At 46.1% G+C, this 22,339-nt stretch overlaps 2 long non-coding RNA genes across 3 annotated transcripts; both read right to left on the bottom strand.

The window, feature by feature from the left end:
• Positions 1-807: 807 nt before the first annotated feature.
• Positions 808-10,841, bottom strand: LOC144508390 (uncharacterized). 2 transcript variants are annotated; one of them, XR_013500272.1, is made up of 5 exons: positions 10,695-10,841; positions 8,842-8,924; positions 5,856-5,897; positions 5,724-5,767; positions 808-1,141 (listed from the first exon to the last, which is right to left on the bottom strand). It is a non-coding gene; the product is annotated as an uncharacterized LOC144508390 (long non-coding RNA). The 2 variants fall into 2 exon arrangements; XR_013500271.1 differs by lacking the exon at positions 5,856-5,897.
• A 4,490-nt stretch (positions 10,842-15,331) lies between these two features.
• On the bottom strand, positions 15,332-22,339 carry LOC144508392 (uncharacterized). Its single transcript, XR_013500273.1, has 3 exons — positions 22,286-22,339; positions 19,682-19,996; positions 15,332-15,574 (listed from the first exon to the last, which is right to left on the bottom strand). It is a non-coding gene; the product is annotated as an uncharacterized LOC144508392 (long non-coding RNA).

The following is a 22,339-nucleotide window of genomic DNA, read 5'->3' as shown; positions in this document are numbered from 1 at the left end:
TTGCCCCCCCCCACCCCAACCCCCCCCGCCCCACCCTCCCTCCCCCCCTGCCCCCCCCCCCCCCCCCCCACCCCCACACCGCCACTGCCAGTGGGAAACAGAGAATTAGGCACCCAGCCAAATCTCCATTCACTGCAGCGGGACTGGAGATTGCGAGCAAGGTTGGAGAATCCTGGAGTTAACGGCCGGAATTTGACCGGAATCGGGGCGAGCGAGGCTTGCAGAGCGGAATCCTCCGTTGGCCTTGGGCAGGATTTTACGAGCTTCGCCTGAGCGAGATTGTAAACTCCCAGCCCACATTTCGAGTGTCTCCCACCCATCCACAGAATGAAAGAGAGGTAGAGGGGGGTAAAATTTCTACCTCTTTGCAGTTTTGAAAAAGGATCATGCAGATTTGAAATGTTGGGCAAGGCCTATCGGCTGCTCCCCCGGTGGGATCCTCCAGTCCCCGTTGACAGCAATGGGACCAGAACACCCCAAATCCGGCCAGTGATGGGCCACCTCCCATGGCTGAGAAACATGCCATGGGGAGGCCAGCGAATCTTGCCTGTTAGCTCTGTTTCTCTCTCCACAGATGCCCCTTAGCGTCCAAAGATGTGCAGGTTAGGTGGATTGGCTATACTGCCCCTTGGTGTCCCAATAAGTGTCAGTTAGATGGGGTAGGTATGGTGAATGTGCGGAGTTACGCGGATAGGGCAAGGGAAATGACGTACAGATGCTGCCAGACCTGCAGAGTTTATCCAGCATGTTCTCTTTTTTTAAAATATCACTACAGGTACCCAATCATTCTTACTGGAACAATCATTATAATTCAATTTCCAATGCTCTAGGCAAAACCTGACACCTGAGACTAACAGTGAGAAGTAGTGCTGGCCCTCAGATAGATTATAGCGGTGTAGTGATGGTATAACTCTGTTCCGGATCCCACGAGGTGACGGGGTAGCGGGATGGTTTGATGCGCTCTCGTCCCCGGACTGATCAGTTTCTGTTGTCAGTTTCAGCAGACTCCAGTTCGATGTGGTGTGGGTTTGACCGTCCCATTCTCCAGCCTTCCCGATGGATTTCCCACACCCTCTTGGCATCGGCTGATTTCACTGGCTTGGCCAGCAGCCCTCCCGCCATCCCTTCAGAGCGAGTTCAGCTGACAGGTTAAAAAGAGAAAGATTTGCATTGACATAGCACCCTCGGGGCATTTTCAGAGATGCTTGGTGATGTGCATTTATGGTGATTTATAGGGCAGCATGGTGGCACAGTGGTTAGCACTGCTGCCTCACAGCGCCAGGGACCCAGGTTCAATTCGGGTCACTGTCTGTGTGGAGTTTGCACATTCTCCCCGTATCTGCATGGGTTTTCTCCGGGTGTTTCCGTTTCCTCCCACAGTCCAAAACTGTGCGGATTAGGTGGATTGGCCATGCTAGGGTGGGGGAAAGGGCCTGGATACGACACTCTGTCAGAGAGACAGTGCAGACTCGATGGGCCAAATGGCTATGACTCAATGATCATAGAATCGTACAGTGCAGAAGGAGGTCATTTGGCCCATCAAGTCTGCACCAACCACAATCCCACCTGGGCCCTATCCCCATAACCCCACACATTTACCCGAGTTAGTCGCCCTGACACTAAGGGGCAATTTAGCATGGCCATGGCCTGTTTCCCGGCAGCGGGAGGTGGCCTGGCATTGACTGGTGGTAGAATCTTCCAGTCTCGTTGCTGTCAATGGGATTTTAAAAATTCATTCATGGGACATGGGCTGGCCAGCATTTACTGCCCATCCCTAGTTGCCCTTGGAGGGATAGTTGAGAGTCAGCCACATTGCTGTGGCTCTGGAGTCACATGTCGGCCAGACCAGGTAAGGACGGCAGATTTCCTTCCCCAAAAGGACATTAGTGAATCAGATGGGTTTTTCTGACAATCGACAATGGTTTCATGGTCATCAGTAGATTCTTAATTCCAGATATTTTGTATTGAATTCAAATTCCACCATCTGCCATGGCGGGATTCGAACCCGGGTTCCTAGAACACTAGCTGAGTTTCTGGATTAACAGACTGGCGATAATACCACTAGGCCATCGCGTCCACCATTGAATTCAGCCCAAGCTGCCAAGAACCCCCCGGAGCAGGGGGTGTGCCATTGATGGGGCCGGAACATCCAGCCGGGGTGAACAGATGGATATTCTCACCCCTTCATTTTCTTTTATTCATTCATGGGACACGGGCATCGCATTTATTGACCATCCCTACGTGCCATTGAGAAGATGATGGTGAGCCATCTTCTTGAACAACTGAGTGGCTCACTGGGCCATTTCAGAGGACAGTTGAGAGTCAACCACATCAGTGTGGCTCTGGAGTTACATGTAGGCCAGACCAGGTAAGGAAGGCAGATTTCCTCCCCTAAAGGGTATTAGTGAACGTTACTGGTTTTTGTCCAACAATCGGCAACGGTTTCATGGTCATCGGTAGCTTATTAATTCCAGATATTTTTTATTGAATTCAAATTCCACCATCTGCAGTGGCGAGATTCGAACCCAGGTCCCCGGAACATTAGTTGAGTTTCTGGATTAATAGTCTAGCCATAATACCACGAGGCCATCACCTCCCTTTGTTGTCGCTGTTACAACGCTAATGACGCGACAGATAATTTGTGCATAGCAAGATCCAGCAAAAATGGTGGCTGATGGCCACATAATCATTTTATTTTTAAAGCGATGTTGGTTTGAAGGATAAACATTGACCTGGGTCTCCTCCCCTAGTTCTCTTTGGGAACAGTGCCATGGAACTCACAGCACAAAAAGTGGCCCTTCGGCCCATTGTGTCTGTGTCAGAAATCAAGCAACTATCCATTCGATTCCCATTTTCCAGCACTTTGTCCATAGTCCTATGGGATGTTGAATGCATGTCCTGAGAGGCGGTGGTAAAACATTCCACTCAAACCACAGCACCCCTGATACTGCAGCACTCACTCGATACTACACACCAACCACAAACAAGACCATTAAATGTGGCCTTACCCCCTTGCACTAAATGGTCAATAAGGATGGGTCTAAGGGAAATTTAGCAAGAGTATTTTAATGGCATTGAGGAAGCTCAGAATGGAACGTGTTTCACAGGGAAAAGTTGAATTCTATTGCATTTTCTGTCATTTTAAACTTGAAATCATCATGCCCTTGTCTGCCAGGCAATGTACATTGTAAATCTCTAGAATCCCGCAGTGGCACAAAGCTGGGTGGGAGGGTGAGCTGTGAGGAGGATGCAGAGATCCTTCAGTGTGATTTGGACAGGCTGAGTGAATGGGCAAATGAATGGCAGATGCAGCATAATGTAGATAAATGTGAGGTTATCCACTTCAGTAGCAAAAACAGGAAGGCAGATTACTATCTGAATGGCCATAAATTAGGAGAGTGGAATGTGCACCGAGACTTGGGTGTCCTTGTGCACCAGTCACTGAGAGTAAGCATGCTGGTACAGCAGGTGGTAAAGAAGGCAAATGGTATGTTGGCCTTTGTAGCAAGAGGATTCGAATTCAGGAATAGGGATGTCTCGCTGCAATTATACAGGGACTTGGTGAGGCCACACCTGGAATATTGTGTGCAGTTTTGGTCTCCTTATCTGAAGAAGGATGTTCTTGCTGTAAAAGGAGTGCAAAGAATGTTTAACCGGACTGATTCCTGGGATGACAGGACTGACGTGTGAGGAGAGATTGAGTCAGTTAGGATTGTATTCACAGGAGTTCAGAAAAATGAGTGGGGGTCACATAGAAACATATAAAATTCTAACAGGACAAGCCAGGGTAGATGCAGGAAAGGTGTTCCCAATGGTGGGGGTGTCCAGAACCAGGGGTCACAGTCAGAGGATACAGTGTAGACCATGAAGAATAGAGATGAGGAGAAATTTCTTCACCCAGAGAGTGGTCAGCTTATGGAATTCCCTATCACAGAAAGTGGTTGAGGCCAAAACATTGTGGCTGGAATTTTACTCCCGCCTGCCACGGGAATTGGAGCAGGCGAGGGGCAGACCATGGAAAGGTCTGTTGACGTTGGGCGGGATTTTATGGTTTCGGGTCAAGTGTGGCTGTAAAATCCCGCCCTATATGTTTTCAAGAAACAGTTAGATGTAACACTTGAGGTAAAGCGGGGAAGGAGGGACCAGGCTATTGAGTTGGATGATCAGCTATGATCAAAATGAATGGTGGAGCAGGCTTGAAGGGCTGAGTGGCCTACTCTGCTTCATTTTCTATGTTTCTATATATTGAGGCACGATGGAGTATGGAGTCAAATTGAATTTTATTGCACTTTCTTAATTTCCAAGTCTGAATATTTTGTGATGTATTTTCACAACTGTTATGAATAGAGTAGATTTTTGAGGGAAACAGATTGCACTCAGGCAAGGTTAAATGTTGCCTACATTCCCACAGCCTGCATCTGTTGTGATCTGGGATGGATAACAACTTTCACCAAGAAAGGACCTTCAGTTTATAAAAATGTCTCCAGACACTTTCAGAGAGAGCTGCTTAAACCGGTCTCTTTGAGACTTTGATGACCCAAGTGTTTTAAATGGGGTGTGGGCTGGTGAGGGTGGGTGTGGGGGAAACAGCAAATGGGCAGTCCCCTACCCAGCTGCCCAACACTCCTTCCTGCCCCCGATATCAGCTGTTAGACTTGCCAAAGGGTATTCCAGATGGAGCGCCCATTAGACCTACCGCCCGAATTTCATTCTATCTGATCCTGGTGGGGATGGGGGTGGATTGAAAATCTACTAGTAATAACAGTTAAATTGCTGAGACAGGCTGTAGGAGCTTTTCGGCTTTGTTCTTATTCTTTGTTGGGATGGGGGATTGCTGGCAAGTGACATCATTTTTTTGCCCATCCCCAATTGTCCTTGAACTGAATGAATGAATTGCCACACCATCTCAAGGAGCAGTTAAGAGTCCATCCACAGCATGGTGGCTCTGGAGTCAAATGTAGGACAGACCAGATAAAGGATGACAGATTTCCTTCCCTAAAGGGACATCAGAAGGGTTTCTCCATCAGTCAACTCACTGTCACCATTACTGAGACCAGCTTTTCAATTCCAGATTATCAATTGAATTGAAATTCCACCAGATGCCGTGGTGGGATTCGAACACTTCTGCCAAGGATATTAGCCTGGGCCTCTGGGTTACCAGTCCAGTGACGTTACCACTATGCCATGATCTGTTCAATGCAGCAGGACCGATTTGCAAGAATACTAAAATGGGGACGGCACGGTGGCACAGTTAGCACTGCTGCCTCACAGCGCCAAGGACCCAGATTTGATTCCTGGATTGGGTGACCGTCTGTGTGGAGTTTTCAAGTTCTCCTGCACCTGTGTGGGTTTCCTCCGGGTGCCCCAGTTTCCTCCCATCGTCCAAAAGATGTGATTGTTAGGTGCATCGGCTATGCTGAATTCTCCCTCAGTGTACCTGAACAGGCGCCGTAGTGTGGCGATAAGGGATTTTCAAAGTAACGTCATTGCAGTGTTAATGCAAGCCTACTTGTGACACTAATAAATAAATTTAAACTTAAACTGTTCGTGTAATTTGCTTCTGCCTTTGAGATTCGAAACTCTTGTTAATCTGACCTGATGAGTGCCAGATGAAAAGCTTCGACAGCATGTCTCTTTTTTCAGCAATTCTCAAACTCTGTACCACCAAGTGACTATTTAAATGTACTTTGTTTAATGATTCAGGAACAATGAAAATAACGTACCTGTCAAGCTGATCATAAACTGACTCGTCATTGAACTGGAGGGCCTTCAGAAAGAGAGACAAAAAAAAGTCTATTTCTATTAGTTTCACCAATAAAGATGCCCGAAATGAACAAAGGAAAGTGGAAACATACCATGTAGTTTGAATCGTTCTGATCCTGATTTCTCCATCTTTGCTGCAAGGAATTATAAATATTGCAAAAGATAATAAGAGATGCAATGTTCTCAATTACACCTCTTGGAAAATGTGATTCTACCGTTAAAAGTATTAACGCTAACAATGCATGAATGAAAGAACTCTCAGTGTGGGACTTGGGATCTGGAAATCATGGGTATCCTTTGATTTGATTTATAATTGTCACATGTATTACTATACAGTGAAAAGTATTGTTTCTTACACGCTATACAAACAAAATATACTGTTCATAGAGAAGGAAACGAGAGAATGCAGAATGTAGTGTTAAAAGAGTTAGAGTGAAGTTTTAGAAGCATAGAACGAGAGTAAAAGACAGAATATGAAGGTATGCTGGCCACAGCTTGCAAGAAGTTGCTTCGCTCCGGCGCCATCTTGGAAAATAAAATTTGCATCCAAGATGCAAACATCCTAACAAGTGAAATGGACGGGGGTGAAACTGACTGTGCAATTTCCCAGTAAGCAATCCCTTCTGCCGTACTATGGAAAGAGCTGAACCAGAGGATTGGGCACATTATGGGAGGTTTTCCTGTCTCCTGCCATTAATGGCTATGGGAAAATTGGGGCGGGGGTTGGATGAACGATCGACCTTGAATGAGGGAAATCTGCACCATTCACAGATGAACTTGCAAACATGTATGCGAACAAGTTGTGACATTAATCGTATTGGACCACAGCTTTGTACTCTTCGAGTCACCACAGCATCAGTTTGAAGTTCCTGGGGGTTTAATTTTAACAGGGGGGCAGCAGGTAAAGGTCAGGCAGTGGCTGGTTAGCGAGCAAGATAAAGCAGTGGAGATTTGATAGAGGTGTATAAAATTTTGATGGGTATAGATAGAATGAATGCCAGAAGGCTTTTTCCGCTGAGGCGAGGGGAGAAAAAAACCAGAGGGCATGGGTTAAGGGTGAAAGGAGAAAAGTTTAAAGGGAATATTAGGGGGGGCTTCTTCACACAGAGAGTGGTGGGAGTGTGGAATGAGCTGCCGGATAAAGTGGTAAATGCGGGGTCACTTTTAACATTTAAGAAAAACTTGGACAGGTTCATGGATGAGAGGGGTGTGGAGGGATATGGTCCAAGTGCAGGTCAGTGGGACTAGGCATAAAATGGTTCGGCACAGACAAGAAGGGCCAAAAGGCCTGTTTCTGAGCTGTAATTTTCTATGGGGTTCTATGGTTCTATGGTTCAGTGTGCATGTTGAAGGAAACCAGGGAGGTGACCGGCATCATCTAATTCAAGCAAGCTGCTGATGGACCTGTGATTCTGAAAGGAAGCATCACTGGATTGACTCCTGGAAAGCATGGATTCCATGTTCATGCTTTGGAGATAATACAAATGGCTGTATCAACAGTGTCAAATGTGAATCCTGAGAAGGACTAACTTTTGCCTCACTTTATTTTTTTAAAGAAACCAAGGACAAAAATAGAAGAGGAGCTGTATTCTTGTTTGAAAACTGATTACTTTATGTAGGCAGCACATCCAACAGTTTTAAAGGAACACAGGTTGAATCCAGCAGTGAGTCCCCTAAACATATAACTACCAGTCACTCCAGGTGCATAATGTATGACAATCACCACATTTGAGGGCTTGAAGAGGAATATCAAAATGTGAAGAACTAAGACTTCAGAAGGCACAGCAACTTTGATCCATGAAACCCCCCTAAAAAAACACATTAAACAATTGACCTGACAGCGCCTGTTCGGGTACACTGAGGGAGAATTTAGCACGACCAATGTACCGAACCAGCACATCTTTCAGACTGTGGAAGGAAACCGGAGCACCCGGAGAAAACCCACATAGACACGGAGAGAGCGTGCAGACTTCGCACAGATAGTGACCCAAGTCAGGAATTGAACCCTGATGAGGTGAGGCAGTGGTGCTAACCACTGTGCCACCGTGTTGCCCTGGATTAGTGAACCAGATGGTCTTGTACCATAATCGGCATTCGACTTTTAATTCCAGATACTTATTTTAAAATTGAAATCAAATTTCACCATCTGCAGGATTCGAACCCAGATCCTCAGAGAATTCCGCTGAATTACTAACCCAGTGACAATACCACAATGCCATCACCTCCCCAAGATATCTATTGCTGCCTCTTCCCATAACAACTCCCTATTGAAGGAATGAGAGGAAAATGCAGACCAAATAAGGTAAGCAAATCAGACACACTGCCTCATTATTTAGCCTTCAGCAATTCATAGAATTATATAGGAGAGCAGGAGGTCATTCCGCCCACAGTGACTGTGCTGGCTCATTGAAATTACTATCCAATCAGACCCACTCCCCCATTCATCCCCAACCACCCTGCCATCTCTTTCATTGCCAAGTCAACATCCAACTTTCTGGTGGCACAGTGGTTAGCACTGCTGCCTCACCATGCCGAGGACGTGGGTTCAATTCCTGGTTGGGTTATTATCTGTGTCGAGTCTGCATGTTTTCCCTGTGTCTGCTTGGGTTTCCTCCGGATGCTCCAATTTCCTCCCACAGTCCAAAAGACGTGCTTGTTAGGTGCATTGGCCATGCTGAATTCTCCCTCAGTGTACCTGAACAGGCGCCGGAGGATGGTGACAAGGGGGTTTTCACAGTGACTTTATTGCAGTGTTAATGTAAGCCTACTTGAGACACTAATAAATAAACTGTAACTTAGCTTTTGAAGGATACCATTCCATCTGCCTCAGCTACTTCCACAGGGAATGCATTCTGGGTTGTTAACAACCAGCTGTCCGGATTAATAATTGTCTGCTCTACGATTCTTTTCTCCCCCCTGATTAATCGAATCTGTGCTCCTGTTCCCGACCTTCTTTATCATCGGAGACAGTTTCCCTCAGTTCTGACTTTCCTTTTTATTCTGGAATACCATGACAGCAGTCGCAACATCCCTTGGTTAACAGATGCAACTAACCACCGGATTTACAGAAGTACTTACCTCCTTGTTTACCGGTGGACTGCAGTTTTCATATGTTGGTAATGCACTGAGTGATCCGCTTACTGTCGGAAGAGTGAAGTGTCCTGAAATCACATCAAACACAGGGCTCAAGCTTTTTCTTCAGATTTGAGAAAGGTGTTCAAAATGATGAGGAGTCTGGGCAGAATAGATGGGGAGTTGGAAATTTTGATTAGATTTGATTTATTATTGTCACAAGCATTGGGATCAGTGAAAAGTATTGATTCTTGTGCGCTACACAGCCAAAACATACCGTTCATAGAGTACATAGGGGAGAAGGAAAGGAGAGGGGGCAGTGTATGTCCCCATGAGCGGGCGGGCGGAATGATCGAAAAGCAATCAGACACCCATTTAAGGTGACTGGCAAAAGAAAAAAAGCCGTGTGACGTGAGGAAAGGGTTTGTTTGGCAGCAAGTTGGTGGAATCTGAAATCTGGCTGAGGGCGCGATGGAGGCAGGTTTAATCGCGGCGTTGGAGAGGGAATTGCGTTAGAATCTCAAGAGGAAGAAATGTGGAGGGTTACAGGGAGAAGGCGGGGAGGGGCGTGGCACAGGCAAATTGCCCATTTGAAGACAGCCAACACAGACACAACGTGCCGTATGGCCCCCATCATGTTTTCCAACCATTCTGTTATTCTGTGCCTCATCGAATGATCCCGCTCCTGTTCATCTCTCATCTCCAGGTATTGTTTGAGAAAGACCTTCTGCCCTCTGATTGCTGCTGATTGTCTTATTTTTCCTTCTTCTTGTTCCTACGACTCCTTTCCTTTCTCATTCTCTTCCAAATGTCAGTTTATTAAATTCTTGCCGCACCATAAGTTATTTTCTATACTGTTATTCATCATGATTGTCGCTATAAGTTAATAAACAGGATAGAAAAGAGGTTGGATGAACTATCTAACTCAGTCACCCTCTCACCCATTATTCAGCATTAACTAAGCGTAGTCAATGGGCAGCATGGTGGCACAGTGGTTGGCACTGCTGCCTCACAGCGCCAGGGACCCAGGTTTGATTCACAGCTCGGGTGACTGTCTGTGTGGAGTTTGCACGTTCTCCCCGGGTCAGCGTGTGTTTCCTCCGGGTGCTCCGGTTTCCTGCCACAGTCCAAAGATGTGTAGGTGTAATGACTTCAATCAGGACATTGAGGTCGGCCTCTTGGAGTATGAGCTCCCTGATTAAGGATCCAATTGATGGGCCAATCAGGGAGTCTTTGCCTTGTACTTAACTGGAGTGTCAGTTCCTCTGACACCCCCGGAGGTAGATTGCTAACTGCTAGCACTCTGTGTACTGCTAGAGTTTGTAAATAAAGGGATTTTGGTGAAGTGACTTCTTCCTCCAAAGACTTATTACAGTAGGTTGTGTGGACTGGCCATGTTAAGACTGCCCCTTAATGTCCAACGATTTGTAGATTAGGGGGATTAATCATGGGAAATATGTGGGGTTATGGGGATAGGGTGGGGGAGAGGATCTGGGTCAGATACTCTGTCAGAGAGTTGGTACAGACCCTTCTGCACTGTAGGGATTCTACAAAAGGAAACTTTGGTGGACACGTTTACAGACTTAGCTGAATCGCACTTGTGCTTGAACTAAATTATCGAACAGAGTAGCATCTTTCTCTGCGAGCTCTCCAGCTGATGATAATAGTGACACAATATGAAGTTTCACTTAGTTAACATCGTGTGTGATCTTGTCCCGTGCTTTCATTGTTATCCATATTTTAAACTGTTGGTGTCAGGGTTATTTGATATAACTTGTTACTGTTTTAATATCAATCAACATGAGTAGCTGTTCAGTGTTCAGAGAGAACAAATCATTTTCGGAGCAGAGTTGACTCACCTGACCTTTCCTCCTGTGCCATTTTCTGCATTTTGAAGACCAGTACAGTGACAGTGACTAGAGCAGCGACTGAGATCACTCCCAAAACTGCCACGGCAGCGATCCATTTGTCGCTGCTGCAGCTTTCAGCATCTGAAAGAGAGGAGTTTAAAAAACATACAATGGCATTAGCAAATTGATTATTCCTGCTGAGTTTAAATAAATTCAGATATTGACGCTGAGATGACTGTTTCCATAGCTACTGTCGAGGGTGATCAATTGTGACCAGGGCCAGAATTTTACCACCACACCCGCCACGGGAATTGGAGCGGGTGAGGGGTGGACCATGGAAAGGTCATAGAGATCATACAGTCGCTACAGTGCAGAAGGAGGCCATTCAGCCCATCGAGCCTGCACCATCAACAATCCCACTGAGGCCCTGTTCCCGTAACCCCATGGACATAGAACCCTTACAGTGCAGAAAAGGCCATTCGGCCCACCGGGTCTGTACTGACCACAATCCCATCCAGCCCTATTCCTATAACCCCATGCATTTACCCAAGCTAATCCCCTGACACTAAGGGGCAATTTAGCATGGCCAATCCACCTAACCTGCACATCTTTGGAGTGTGGGAGGAAACCGGAACATCCGGAGGAAAATCCACGCAGTGACGGGGAGAATGTGCAAACTCCACACAGACAGTGACCCGAGGCTGGAATTGAACCTGGGGTCCCTGCGCTGTGAGGCAGCGGTGCTAACCACTGTGCTGCTATGCCACCCGGTTGACCAAGGTGGGATTTTATGGTTTTGAGACGAGCGAGGCTGTAAAGTCCTGCCCCAGGATTTGGTTTAGTCCTGTATTAAACTTAAGTAATATAGCAACAGGAGTGGGCCATTCAGCCCTTGAGCCTATTCTTTCATTGAATTGGAGCAGGGCTTCACAAACCATGGGCCCCAACCCCTCCATGGATTCCCAAGTTGAGATTTTAGGTCAGCCGTACTCGCAAGTCCAGGGAGGGGTTGGGGCCTACAGTTTGGGAAGCCTTTGGGGAGTTAGCAAAGGCTGAACTTTAATAGCCAGGTCCCTTTAAATTCTGGTACCTTTTTTTCATGGTGGACATGGCCTAATGGACACCTCCCTGAGGTGCAATTGCTGCTGTGAAAAAAGCCCGTGAACGGATAGGTGTTGGGGTTTTTTGTAGAAACCCTCGGCAGGATTTTACAGCCTTCCTCATCTCAAAACAGTGAAATCCTGCCAGAGGTCAACAGACTTTGGCGTTGTCCGCCCCTCGGCCGCTCCGATTCCCATGGTGGGCGGGCGGTAAGATTCTGGCACCTGTCTTTTTAACCACCACCAACCCCCACTGAGGAAGAACTCATGCACCCCCCTCCCCCCCCCGCCGCCGACCCCACAACCCTCAACAACTGAAGCCTCCCCACTCCAACTCAGCTCAACAACTCTCCACACCCCGGAATTTTGACTCTGGGTGTCTGAGGCATTCAGTTGGGAATCACTCCTCCAAAATATTTGTGAAGCATCAAATTAGAGTGTGGCTGGTCTGTCACTCAATTTCATTTCTCTGCTTTTCTTCCATATCATTTGACACAATTATCTAACCTTAATTTAGCAAATGTACCTGTTGAAAGTATCAATTCAACCCCGAAATATCTCCAACTTCTTGAGGGAGTGGGTTTCCCATCCCATTAGCCATTGTGTGATGAGGTTCTTCCTCTGTTTAATTCCATCACTTTACTGATGGAAACGTAGAAAATGGAGCAGGAGGAAGCCATTCGGCCCTTTGTGCCTGCTCCACCATTCATTATGATCAAGTCTGATCATCCAATTCAATATCCTGACCCCGCCTTCTGCCCTATCCTTTGACCCCCTGATCGGGAATAGACTCATGAGGCAATAATTGGCGGGTTGAATTTCATAAAATCATAGGATCCCTACAATGCAGAGGGAGGCCATTCAGTCTGCACCGACTCTCCGACAGAGCACCTTACCCAAGTCCTATCCCACGTATTTACCCCACTATGCAAACCTTTTAGAGTGGTTAGCACTGCTGCTTCAAAGTGCCAGGGACCCGGGTTCAATTCCCGGCTTGGGTCACTGTCTGCGTGGAGTTTGCACATTCTTCTCTTGTCTGCATCGGTTTCCTCCGGGTGCTCTGGTTTCCTCCCACAGTCCAAAGATGTGTAGGTGAATTGACCATGTTAAATTGCCCCTTAGTGTTCCAAGATGTGCAGGTTAGGTGGATTGGCCATGTCAAATTGCCCCTTAGTGTTCCAAGGTGTGTAAGTTAGGTGAATTGGCCATGCTAAATTGCCCCTTGGTGTTCGAGATGTGCAGGTTAGGTTGATTGGCCATGCCAAATTGCCTCTTCGTGTTCCAAGATGTGTAAGTTAGGCGAATTGGCCATACTAAATTGCCCTTTTGTGTCCCATGATGTATTTCTTTTGATACCAATCAAGTAAACGAACTCAAATTAACTTAGGGACAAAGTAAAAGGGGCAGCTCCCCAAAAGGAAGGGGGGAACAGCCCGAACCAAAAACAAAGTCGAAAGGAAACTTAAAACGTCAAACCAAAAGGTGATTATCGGGGTCGATAATACACCCCAGCCCCTGCGGCGCCCAGCGGTCGCGGAAGGCGTCAATCGCGCCCGTGGACCATGATGTAGCTTTTTCGGCACCAATCAAGTAAACGAACTCAAATTAACTTAGGGACAAAGTAAAAGGGGCGGCTCCCCAAAAGGAAGGGGGGAACAGCCCGAACCAAAATCAAAGTCGAAAGGAAACTTAAAACGTCAAACCAAAAGGTGATTATCGGGGTCGATAATACACCCCAGCCCCTGCGGCGCCCAGCGGTCGCGGAAGGCGTCAATCGCGCCCGTGGACCATGATGTATAGGTTAGGTGAATTGGCCATGCTAAATTGCCCCTTGGTGTTCGAGATGTGCAGGTTAGGTTGATTGGCCATGCTAAATTGCTCCAGAGTGTCCAAAGATGTGTACTTTAGGTGGATTGGCCATGCTAAATTGCTTCTTAGTATCCCAAGATGTGCAGGTTAAGGGGATTGGTGGGGTAATTATGTGGGGAAGAGGCAACGATCGATATCTCGGGGAGGTGAAGGATTCGTGGTATCCATTTTGCCTTTCCTTTCCGATTATTCCTTCGTTTCCTTCTGAACCCTAAACCTCATTGCTTAATGAGATGAAAGTGTCAGATCCGCCGTTTTCTCAGGTCTCGGATACCCAATTGTCCTCGCCACACCTTCATCAGCTCACACTTCTGGCGAGTTACGGTGTAAGAACATGAGTTGAAGGATTGAGGAATGGAATCTCCGTCAAGTTGCTGACAGTGAGGCATTCTCGCTGAAACAAATGGATTCTAATAATATCTACAGCAGCAAAATGTCCCAAGGAGCCGCAGTTATTAGACAATGTTTAGAATGTATTACTCTACAGGAATAATGCAAACTCACTGTATTCACCTTCAATGTGTAAAGAGTAGAGTCCGCTTGCTTTTTCACTGTAAGAAGTTTAACAACACCAGGTTAAAGTCCAACAGGTTTATTTGGTAGCAAAAGCCACACAAGCTTTCGAGGCTCTGAGCCCCTTCTTCAGGTGAGTGGGAATTCTGTTCACAAACAGAACTTATAAGACACAGACTCAATTTACATGAATAATGGTTGGAATGCGAATACTTACAACTAATCCAGTCTTTAAGAAACAAAACAATGGGAGTGGAGAGAGCATCAAGACAGGCTAAAAAGATGTGTATTGTCTCCAGACAAGACAGCCAGTGAAACTCTGCAGGTCCACGCAACTGTGGGAGTTACAAATAGTGTGACATAAATTCTGATTCTAGGATCGCATGATAAAGACTCAGGAGGAAAAAAGCAGAAATATTTATGTGAAATAGTGTGACATAAACCCAATATCCCGGTTGAGGCCGTCCTTGTGTGTGCGGAACCTGGCTATCAGTTTCTGCTCCGCGACTCTGCGCTGTCGTGTGTCGCGAAGGCCGCCTTGGAGAACGCTTACCCGAATATCAGAGGCCGAATGCGGTCACGGGCATTCGGCCTCTGATATTCGGGTAAGCGTTCTCCAAGGCGGCCTTCGCGACACACGACAGCGCAGAGTCGCGGAGCAGAAACTGATAGCCAGGTTCCGCACACACAAGGACGGCCTCAACCGGGATATTGGGTTTATGTCACACTATTTCACATAAATATTTCTGCTTTTTTCCTCCTGAGTCTTTATCATGCGATCCTAGAATCAGAATTTATGTCACACTATTTGTAACTCCCACAGTTGCGTGGACCTGCAGAGTTTCACTGGCTGTCTTGTCTGGAGACAATACACATCTTTTTAGCCTGTCTTGATGCTCTCTCCACTCCCATTGTTTTGTTTCTTAAAGACTGGATTAGTTGTAAGTATTCGCATTCCAACCATTATTCATGTAAATTGAGTCTGTGTCTTATAAGTTCTGTTTGTGAACAGAATTCCCACTCACCTGAAGAAGGGGCTCAGAGCCTCGAAAGCTTGTGTGGCTTTTGCTACCAAATAAACCTGTTGGACTTTAACCTGGTGTTGTTAAACTTCTTACTGTGTTTACCCCAGTCCAACGCCGGCATCTCCACATCATGCTTTTTCACTAGCAGGGTTGCGTGCAATGCATTGGTAGTCACCGACGTTGGTTGCATCAACACCAATTATCGTCAAAGTGGTATTTTCTGAAGAAAGTATGATCCTCTCATTGCCGTCCACAACGCCCCCATTGAATAACCAAATTATTTCGCTACAATTTCCAACTACATGACATGTCAGGCAAACAGAGACATTCTCTCGCACTGGGTTTGAAACATTGGATGTGATATACACAGAGGAGATTGGTTCTGTGAATACAAATGGAAACGGGGAATTAATCATCAACCTTGGATGGAATTATCTCATTTTAAAGAGGATAAAATGGCTCCATCTGTATGGAGCCCCACCACATCTTTCAGGAACATACACGTATCGGACGACTAGTACTGTGTCATTTAATTTTAAACTTCCCTCTTCCTCGGAGGTCATAGAATCAGAGAATCCCTACAGTGCAGAAGGAGACCATTCAGCCCATCGAGTCTGCACCAACCACAATCCCACCCTGGTCCTATCCCCGTAGCCCCACATATTTACCCTGCTAACCCCCTGACACTAAGGGGCAATTTAGCATGGCCAATCAACTTAACCTGCACATCTTTGGACTGTGGGAGGAAACCGGAGCACCCGGAGGAAACTCACGCAGACGCGAGGAGAATGTGCAAAGTCCACACAGACAGTGACCCAAGCCGGGAATCGAACCCAGGTTTCTGGCATTGTGAGGCAGCAGTGCTAACCACTGTGCCACCGTGTCACCCATTGGTGTGGGATAGATTATCAAATTGCCGGTTGGTGTAAAACCTGACATTGTGGATCAAGTGCCCGTGGTAGAAATCGGCGGGTCTTCATTCTCAATCTGCACAAGTGATAAACCAGACCATGTGTATCACAGACAGAATGATCCACAAAGCCAGCTTTACGTTTGATCGTACACGTGTTTTCCCAAATCAGTTATGCCCATAAGTCACAATGACATTCGAGTGTAAATGGAGAAAGAATGACATAACAATGATTTTAACAACAATAATGGCAACATTGGCTTCAAAATGGCTATTTTGGCTGAGATTTAAGCATGCTAGGATTTTTGGTCAACTTATAGTTAAAACCAGATGCAGGTCATAAAGTTACTCTGAGTCAGGACCTGGTCTGGGAATTGTGATCTGAACTTCCTGTGTTAACCAAATATGGGAAGTTGCTTACTCTGGGGTAGACTGGATGGTGTGAAGTTTAACGTTTTAAAATGTATTTATTAGTGTCACAACTGGGCTTACATTAACACTGCAATGCAGTTACTGTGAAAATCCCCGAGCCGCCACACTCTGGCACCTGTTCGGGTACATTGAGGGAGAATTTAGCATAGCTATTGCACCGAACCAGCACGTCTTGCGGACTGTGGGAGGAAACCGGAGCATCTGGAAGAAACCCATTCTATCGGGCACCATGCAAAGGGATCATTTAAACCACCGTGTCTGGCCTGGCCCACTGAAAGTGAAATTATCCCTACTCCCCTGCTTTTCCCCACAGCCCAGCAACTTAATATTTTTCAAGCATTTCTCCAATTTCCATTTGGAACCTGCTTCAAAACCTTTTATCATAAAATGCATTTTTGACTGAGACTTACAAGATCCTGAGGAGGTATTGATAGGGTGGATGTGGGGAGGATGTTTCCTCTTGTCGGAGAATCTAGAATGAGGGGCCACTGTTTAAAAATAAGGGGTCGCCCATTTAAAACGGAGATGAGGAGAACTTTTTTCACTCAGAGTGTGGTGAGCTTTTGAGATTCTTGCTGAAAGGTTGGTGGAAGCAGAGTCTTTGAACATTTTTAACGCAGAAGTGGGCATATCTCCTTTACGTTAACATTGGAAAGAGATAGGATCAAGCAAGCTTGGAAAGTGCTTATCTGGAGTAAGGGGAAATATGAAGCCATCAGGCAGGAGATTAGAGGCGTAAATTGGAAGGAGGCATTCTCGAGGGAAAGTACCGAAGTAAGGTGGCAGATTTTCAATGATTGTTTGTCTGGAGTTCTGCATGACAACGTTCCGATGAGACAGGGAGGTTTTGGTAGGTTACGGGAACCATGGTGCACGAAAGTTGTGCTGAACCTAGTCAAAAGGAAAAGGAAAGCGTACAATAGGTTCAGAGAGCTAGGTGATGATGGGGATCTAGATGAGTATATGGCTTGTAGGAAGGGACTTAAGAAGGAAATTAGGAGAGCCAGAAGGGGTCACGAGAAGGCCTTGGCAGGTAAGATTAAGGAGAACCCTAAGGTGTTCTATAAATATGTAAAGAGTAAAAGGATGAGATGTGAAGGAATAGGACCGATAAAATGTGAAGGTGAGAAAGTCTGTACAGAACTGGAAGAAATAGCAGAGGTGCTAAATGAATACTTTATCTCGGTATTCACGATGGAAAAAGACCTGGGTGGTTGTACTACAGGATTGCGGCAGACTGAGAAGATTGAGTTTGTCGACATTAAGAAAGAGGATGTGTTGGAAATTTTGAATAGCATCAAGATAGATAAGTCGCCGGGACCGGATGGGATGTACCCCAGGTTACTGTGGGAGGCGAGGGAAGAGATTGCAGAGCCTCTGGCGATGTTCTTTGCATCATCGATGGAGACGGGAGAGGTTCCGGAGGATTGGAAGATTGCGGATGTGGTTCCTATATTCAAGAAAGGGAATAGGGATAGCCCAGGAAATTACCAACCGGTGAGTCTAACCTCAGTGGTTGGTAAGTTGATGGAGAAGATCCTGAAGGACAGGATTTATGAACATTTAGAGAAGTTTAGTATGCTCAAAAGTAGTCAGCACGGCTTTGTCAAAGGCAAATCGTGCCTTACGAGCCTGGTGGAGTTCTTTGAAAATGTGACTAAACACGTTGACGAAGGAAAAGCGGTAGATGTGGTTTACATGGACTTCAGCAAGGAATTCGATAAGGTCCCCCATGCAAGACTTCTCGAGAAAGTGAGAGGGCATGGGATCCAAGGGGCTGTTGCCTTGTGGATCCAGAACTGGCTTGCCTGCAGAAGGCAGAGAGTGGTTGTAGATGGGTCTTTTTCTGAATGGAGGTCGGTCACCAGTGGAGTGCCCCAGGGATCTGTTCTGGGACCCTTGCTGTTTGTCATTTTCATAAATGACCTGGATGAGGAAGTGGAGGGATGGGTTGGTAAGTTTGCCAACGACACGAAGGTTGGTGGTGTTGTGGATAGTTTGGAGGGATGTCAGAAGCTGCAGCGTGACATAGATAGGATGCAAGACTGGGCGGAGAAGTGGCAGATGAACTTCAACCTGGATAAATGTGTAGTGGTCCATTTTGGCAGGTCAAATGGGATGAAGGAGTATAATATCAAGGGTAAGACTCTTAGCAGTGTAGAGGATCAGAAGGACCTTGGGGTCCGGGTCCATAGGACTCTTAAATCGGCCTCGCAGGTAGAGGAGGTGGTTAAGAAGGCATATGGTGTGCTGGCCTTCATCAATCGAGGGATTGAGTTTAGGAGTCGGGAGATAATGATGCAGCTTTATAAGACCCTCGTCAGACCCCACTTAGAGTACTGTGCTCAGTTCTGGTCGCCTCATTACAGGATGTAGAAATTATTGAAAGGGTGCAGAGAAGATTTACAAGGATGTTGCCTGGATTGGGTGGCGTGCCTTATGAGGATAGGTTGAGGGAGCTCGGTCTTTTCTCCTTGGAGAGACGAAGGATGAGAGGTGACCTGATAGAGGTGTACAAGATGTTGTGAGGTATAGATCGGGTGGATTCTCAGAGGCTTTTTCCCAGGGCTGAAATGGCTGGAACAAGAGGACACAGGTTTAAGGTGCTGGGGAGTAGGTACAGAGGAGATGTCAGGGGTAAGTTTTTCACTCAGAGGGTGGTGGGTGAGTGGAATCGGCTGCCGTCAGTGGTGATGGAGGCAAACTCGATAGGGTCTTTTAAGAGATTTCTGAATGAGTACGTGGGACTTAATAGGATTGAGGGTGATAGGTAAGCCTATATATAGGCCTTGGTAGGTAGGGACATGACCGGCGCAACTTGTGGGCCGAAGGGCCTGTTTGTGCTGTAGTTTTTCTCTGTTCTATGTTCTATATTCTTGATAAGCAAGGGAGTAAATGTTAACGGGGGTAGGCAGGGTGCAGACTTGAGGCTGCTGTCAGATCAGTCATGATCTTATTGATTGGCAGAGCTGACTAGAGGGGCTGAATGGCCTTCTCTTGCTCCTTGTTCCTCTGTTCACTGCCAGATTTCGACTTGCGATATTCATGATGTGACTCTTTCACTTCTTCCAGGCAGCCTGTGAACACAAGGATTGTTGTTCATTATTTCCTCATGATATGAACAAAGAAAACATTGTTGTGACTCACCGAAAACAAGGAGGTTGATTCTGGCACTTGCTGTTGTGTCAGAGTAGGAGTTCATGGTAACAGTGTATTCTCCACTGTCTGAAACACTCACTGACTTGAGCAGGAGAGAGTGGTTATGGACTAACTCCACTCGATCTGTGTAATTGTTATTTATTTCCACACTTGTCCCGATCCACACTATGACATCGTTCCCATCGTGTTTCCAGGTCCCACTCCTCACCTCCATGGACGGCCTCACAGACAGGAGCACAGTATCTCCAGCTGCTGCATTCACACGACTCTCACTCACCGAGATGGTCAGAGGTTGAGATTCAACTACAGGGGGTGGGGGGGGGGAAGTTAAGAAATTTAAATGAAAATGAGACAGAGGCAGGATAGGGCAGGGTGTAAAATCAGGATCAATATCAGTAATATTGCTGAAGCTATAATTAACTTACCCTCCCCTGCCTGTTGAAACCTCCCCATAGCAACATGAGAATTTTTTTTTTGCAAGATATACTTTATTAGTACAACATCTGAAAGAACATTACCACCATTTCAAAGTAACCATCACAGAAAGAGCAATAACATTCAATTACTCTGCATACATCATGTTACACTCTGAGCTGCTTCAAAACATTCAAATGAACAATTTCATCATGGTCATAGAGTCATAGAGGTTTACAGCATGGAAATAGGCCATTCAGCCCAACTTGTCCATGCCGCCCTTTTTTTAAGCGAGTCCCAATTGTCCACGTTTGGCCCATATCCCTCTATACCCATCTTACCCATGTAACTGTCTAAATGCTTTTTAAAAGACAAAATTGTACCCACCTCTACTACTACCTCTGGCAGCTCATTCCAGACACTCACCATCCTCTGTGTGAAAGAATTGCCCCTCTGGACCCTTTTGTATTTCTCCCCTCTCACTTTAAACCCATGCCCTCTCGAACCATAGAACCATAGAAAATTACAGCTCAGAAACAGGCCTTTTGGCTCTTCTTGTCTGTGCCGAACCATTTTATGCCTAGTCCCACTGACCTGCACTTGGACCATATCCCTCCACACCCCTCTCATCCATGAACCCGTCCAAGTTTTTCTTAAATGTTAAAAGTGACCCCGCATTTACCACTTTATCCGGCAGCTCATTCCACACTCCCACCACTCTCTGCGTGAAGAAGCCCCCCCTAATATTCCCTTTAAACTTTTCGCCTTTCACCCTTAACCCATGCCCTCTGGTTTTTTTCTCCCCTCGCCTCAGCAGAAAAAGCCTGCTTGCATTCACTCTATCTATACCCATCAAAATCTTATACACCTCTATCAAATCTCCCCTCAATCTTCTACGCTCCAGGGAATAAAGTCCCAACCTATTCAATCTCTCTCTGTAACTCAGCTTCTCAAGTCCCGGCAACATCCTTGTGAACCTTCTCTGCACTCTTTCAATCTTATTTACATCCCTCCTGTAACTAGGTGACCAAAACTGTACACAATACTCCAAATTTGACCTCACCAATGCCTTATATAACCTTACCATAACACTCCAACTTTTATACTCGATACTCCGATTTATAAAGGCCAATGTACCAAAGGCACTCTTTACGACCCTATCCACCTGTGACGTCACTTTTAGGGAACTCTGTACCTGTATTCCCAGATCCCTCTGTTCAACTGCACTCTTCAGAGTCCTACCATTTACCCTGTACGTTCCTCTAGTATGAGTCTTCCCTACCTTTGGGAAAAGATATTGACTATCGAGCTGATCTATGCCCCTCATTATTTTATAGGCCTTTAAAAGATCACCCCGAAGCCTCCTATGCTCTATGGAAAAAAGTCCCAGTTGATCCAGCCTTTCCTTATAACTCAAACCATCAAGTCCTGGTAGCATCCTAGAAAATCTTTTCTGCACTCTTTCTAGTTTAATAATATCCTTTCTATAATAGGTGACCTGAACTGTACACAGTATCCCAAGTGTGGCCTCACCAATGTCTTGTACAACTTTAACAAGATGTCCCAACTCCTGTATTCAATGTTCTGACCAATGAAACCAAGCATGCCAAATGCCTTCTTCACCAGTCTGCCAACCTGTAACTCCACTTTCAAGGAGCTATGAACATATACCCTGAAATCTCTTTATTCTATAACTCTCCCCAATGCCCTACCATTAACTGAGTAAGTTCTGCCCTGGTTCAATCTACCAAAATGCATCACCTCGCATTCATCTAAATTAAACTCCATCTGTCATTCGTCAGCCCTCTGGCCCAATTGATTAAGATCCCGTTGCAATCCAAGATAACCTTCTTCACTGCCCACTATGCCACCAATCTTGGTGTCATCTGCAAACTTGCTAACCATGCTTCCTAAATTCTCATCCAAATTATTAATATAAATGACAAATAACAGTGGACCCAGCGCTGATCCCTGAGGCACACCGCTGGTCACAGGCCTCCAGTTTGAAAAACAACCCTCTACAACCACTCTCTGTCTTCTGTCATCAATCCAGTTTTGGCTACCTCACCCTGGATCCCGTGAGATTTAACTTTATGCAACAACCTACCATGCGGTACCTTGTCAAAGGCCACAAATGGTGTAGAGGTATTTAACACAGATCATAAAATTCACTCTCACCGGCGGGTAGGAATAACCAGACAGCCAGGGCAATGAGTTGGACTCTCTCCATCC

The sequence above is a fragment of the Mustelus asterias genome, chromosome 20 (genome assembly GCF_964213995.1).
Source record: "Mustelus asterias chromosome 20, sMusAst1.hap1.1, whole genome shotgun sequence".
Classification (NCBI taxonomy): Eukaryota; Metazoa; Chordata; class Chondrichthyes; order Carcharhiniformes; family Triakidae; genus Mustelus; species Mustelus asterias.
Note: the sequence above shows the minus strand (reverse complement) of the source record. Positions and strands in the feature narration are given on the sequence as shown.